At 35.3% G+C, this 4,846-nt stretch overlaps 1 long non-coding RNA gene across 1 annotated transcript; it reads left to right on the top strand.

Moving 5' to 3' along the window:
- The first annotated feature begins 861 nt into the window (after positions 1-861).
- Positions 862-3,065, top strand: LOC113316889. Its single transcript, XR_003343059.1, has 2 exons — positions 862-1,109; positions 2,867-3,065. It is a non-coding gene; the product is annotated as an uncharacterized LOC113316889 (long non-coding RNA).
- Positions 3,066-4,846: the final 1,781 nt, after the last annotated feature.

The following is a 4,846-nucleotide window of genomic DNA, read 5'->3' as shown; positions in this document are numbered from 1 at the left end:
TGGAGTGGAGAGTACCCTAATTAGGAGAAATCGCTTACGACCGCTCGGTTTAAAGACTTCTTTGGGATTGAGAAGCTCTATTAGTACCGTTGGTGGGAAACTAGATAATTGCGGTTTATTATTACTTTTCGATTGATTTGATTGACTAACGGTGGTTGAACTTTGATTGCACCTAGTTTGTTTATTCTTGAGAATCTTCTCTTCTGATATAAGATTCACTCAAACTAGATCGATGTTTCGACGGGGATCTTTAGAACTGTTTGTAGATCTAAAGACGTCTCGTGATAATCCAACGTTAACAGACTCCATTCTGTGTGTGATTGATCACAAGAGATTCAAGTTGATTGTGTGCAGGTGTTTATTGAAGATCAAAGAAGATTTGAAGACAAGAAGACTTTTTGGGTTCATAATCTTTGGTGTGCACAATACTTATTTCGGCTAGAAAGGGATCCGACTATAATCCGATTTATCCTTGTGATAATCGACTGATTAGATAGTTGTGTAGATCGGCATCAACACACTTCTTTGAGATCAAAAGTGTTGATTGCTTATGCACTACACCATATCCTGCATTTTCCAACATAATCAGTTTCGGAGGTGTGCAACAGATATTGGCATTGCACAAGTGCGCAACGTCAATATACGTTGCACACCCAAAAATACGTTGGTCAAAATAAATAATATTGGTTTATTAAATAAAATTAATCGAGCAACATTTTTAAACGTATAAAAACGTTGGGCATCGACGGTAATTTTGTAATTGTAACATCGGCCATTTCCATGGGCTTTTAGTAGTCTTTTCTCATTTAATCTCAATTTTTTTTTATTTAATCCCAGTTTCTTTTTTTTATTACTCTCATTCTCTCTCTCGTTTTTTATATCTTTCAGAGAACGGGAACCCTCACCAAAACCCTCGAGACGAAAATCTCGTTTTCTCTCAGATTCACAATCAAATCCAAAATCTCTTGAGCTTTACTAACAAATCAAAACCTGCGTTTACATAATCAAAATCTGGAATCGATATATTCTCTAGAACCCTAAAAAATTCCTAAACCTAGAATCGTTCATGAAATCCGAAATCAATTCATCTGATAGTGGATTATCATCGGGTATAAACCATTATTTACTAGTACTGTTGTTTAATTTTGATTTTGTTGGTTGTTTTCTGATCTATTTCTTGACCTAACTCTGTGAAGTTGAGTCCTATTGCATGTACAGATTTACATGTAATTTTAAAGTACGGGTGTATTCAGATTTCAGTTTAATGTGTTTATTGAAGTTGTTTTGGTGTTTTGAAGTTAGGGGTTTTAGTTTCATTCAAAAAATGAAGTACGAGACTCTTGACATTATCCTTGGTGGAGAGCCTATCTAAATTACTTCTGCATTTTGTTTGTGTTCTATTTTTCCATTAATTATGCGACTTAATTTGCAGTGATAAGATTACCACTCAATGGGATTTAGGCTATGCTTTCTCGGAACTTTCGGTCGGTGTACATTATAGTTTCTAGGATGGTGTAAATTCCTGTGTAGTCATTTTTATGTATGCTTAGCTACCGGGCATATTTTAACTGTATGGGATTAGTTTGGAGACTTATTTCGTCGCCTAAATGCCACTGTATATAGATGCACATGGATCTATTTAGACTTTTACTTATATTATGGTTTTGTAGCCTTGAATAGAATTGTGCTGAATTAAACTCCACACAGTAGTTGGAGGCTTAAGCCTTGAATCTTGTTACACATTAAGCTTAATTAACATATCTTCGAATACGCAAATGTATAGTTCTAGCCTTTGTGGGTCTGCCATTAATATCACTGCCACATATTCCCTAAGCTATCCTCTTAATTTGATAGAATTGCGTAATGGGATGTTGCAATCTTTTGTTAAATGCTAGTTGATTTATTTTATCTCATAGTTTTATGGTTCAGAGATCCAAGATGTGAAGGCTTTCATGTATGAATTTGTCAATCCAAAAAGCCTCAAATCCATGTTCTGAATGAACTGTTCCAGGTCATTTTTTGATGCTTCATTAGTACAATTTAACTGAATTTGGTTGATGAATTTATGGGTTAGTACACCATGATCTGATAATGCCATCCTTGATGCATCTGGTTCAACTCTAAGGACTCTTTTTGTAAAGCTTGCATCTCATGTGGAGTATATTGAAGTTTTGCTTTGAACCTTCCCTTGACCTCTGCTTTCTGAATCGTATAGCAGGAGGTAAAATGAACATTTTGCTTTGTTATGCAGTAATCCATAGTGGATAGATGGGAAATTATTACGTTTGAACTTTTGTCTTAGGTCATATGCATTATGTGTTCTGCATGTAGGAATTATTTTGGGATGGCATCTCTAGTTTGTTGGTCTTGTTACTTGTTCATAGGAATTATTATCGATTATTCTCTAAATTGTAATTTCGACAAATTTTATGTGAACCACATCACCATATTCTTGGTGTATGTCCTCAAATGGGAGGGATTTGAAGAGTCCTATCATGTGCATCACATGTTATCGTTACTATTCAGTATTCACTAAGCAGTTGAAGTAAGATTGTGCACATTTTTGACAACAATTCCCTGGATTGTTTGTTTTCCTTGTTGGTATGTGAACATTGCTGTATTAAACAAGAGGTTTCCTCTTAGTCGCCATATTTCATAATGCCTCTTAGGGTATGGGATCACATTTAACAATCCCATATGAATATATACGTCGCTTTTATACCATTCATACTTTGCTTTCCTTAAAATATTTTGAGGTGATATCTAATTTACCATTTTCTTATTTTAGCTATAATTTGTAACTGATAACGTTGATATGTAAATTCCCGCTGGGTTGTACTCATGTCGATGTCCTTTTTGGTGCCAGGTGAATCTACTACAGTTGAGAATGGAACAGAGGAAAGCGAGTATTACGTCTGGCACGAGTGAGTAATTTCAAGTTGGTTCCTTTGAGTATCTTAGAAGTGGTCTTAAACATGTTTTGTGTGTACATTTTTTTCCTTAAAATGTGATATCTAATTTTCCATTTTATTAATGGAGTTTATATATATTTTGTTTCTTGTTCATTTTAATGTCAAACCTTTTTAACTCCGCCAATGCGAATGCGTTGCCGGTCCCAAGCCCGGATAAAGGAAGAGGGAGAAGGTTGGTATACTCCTGTCATATAATATGGAGTTGCTCTTTTCTTTTCTTTGCCAGGTAACAGGTTTCCTTGCACCATTTTGGTACCAGTTCTTGACATAGATCTTCTATCATTCTTACTGGTAAGGGTTCTCTACAAAAAACTGTTTTTCTATATATCGGGATGATGTTTCAAGTCTGATGTGGTGATTGCAGTTCAATTACTTGTGGAGTATTGAAGAGTTGTTGTTCAATTCCATGCTAACCAGCCGGTGTTCCTATCTTTATTTGTTTTTGAAAGGTATGCATTTGAATCTATAGCATCAATGAGCTAACTCAGTACGAAGGAGAGGAAAGCTTTTTTAAGGCATCTGATAGTTTGGGCGATGTCATTGACAGCCCTGCCCAAACCCGTGGAAATAAGAGTCGCAAACCTCTTCTTAAACCTCCCAGCTTTTGTCGTGTTTCTGGCTTGCTTCCTGATTATGAGCGTCAGGAAGAAACAGCAGACTCCATAACTGAAGCTTTGGATAATTTTTTCAAAGCTCAGATAGTTATCTGTGATTTGAACTCTTCACTCTATAATAATATTGACAAGCGGGTGACCACTCCATCTTTTTGTTTGAACTTCTGCCACCACTTAAATATGCTTGTAACTGACTAGCATACCTCTTCTGTGTAGGTGGAGGTGACCCTGGGTACCTTGTCATTTTTTTGTAATAGACCAACAGTTCTTGCGATTATTGATTTTGTGGCTGCTGTTAACATTTCTGGTAATTGTTCTGATGATTTTAATGAGAAGTCTGCAGTTCTACCCCAGGAGAGTTCTAGGGAGGATTTATCCCAGATTTGTCATGAAAGGACTGCTCGGGAAAGGAAAATCTAGAGTTATCTTTTATTTGACATTGAATATGGCACGTGCAGAAATTTTATTGATGAATGAAAATGGAACTCGGCTTGCTACGTTATCACAAAAAGTATGCAGGTGTTCAGAAATTTCACTTGAGTTATCATCTATTCTTGAGTCCAGATCCTTAACTTTGTGCTTTTTTTAGTTTTACATATTTAATTTTGTGTTCCGCAGGTGTTCCCGTCTTCCTTCAGCATAAAGTCTGCTTTAGGAAACCTGAAAATTAGTGATGATAGCCTCCCCAGTAGCCATTCGTATTTTTGGATGTGTGATATAAAAAATCCTGAAGGAAGTTCATTTATCGAGGTATTTATGTTTCTTGTTTCTTTTTAAATCCAAGTTTTCAGTATGCTATTAATTTATTAAAACCGTATGATCAGACTGATTGAATGTGCAGTAACCAGACTTCTATATTTATTTACCTAAGTTTTAACATTGTCATTAGTTGAATTCAACCAGTTTTTCCGTTCTTTAACTCGTATCAAAAGCATCTAACTATCTAGAATTTTTTTCAGTGAATGTGTGGAAGTGCAAGAAATCAAAATTAAACATGTACAGTTGCAGAGTTTCTTATATTAATGTCTCTCGTCTCACCATTTCACATAAACTTGATGCTTTAGCTAATGTGCGGAGAAGTCTAAAGTTCTATCTGATTTGCTTCGGATAGATTCAAATTGAATTGATCTAAGTTAATGTTTAGTAAATCAGGTCAAACATACATAAATAATGCCAATGAATAATAACATTTTAGTTACTAACATAGAGAACCACAAGTGCCGCACTTAGGATTATTCAGATTTTTTATTTCTGTTTTTT

Source organism: Papaver somniferum, chromosome 10 (genome assembly GCF_003573695.1).
Source record: "Papaver somniferum cultivar HN1 chromosome 10, ASM357369v1, whole genome shotgun sequence".
Taxonomy (NCBI): domain Eukaryota; kingdom Viridiplantae; phylum Streptophyta; class Magnoliopsida; order Ranunculales; family Papaveraceae; genus Papaver; species Papaver somniferum.
This window is presented reverse-complemented; position numbering and strand designations above follow the sequence as displayed.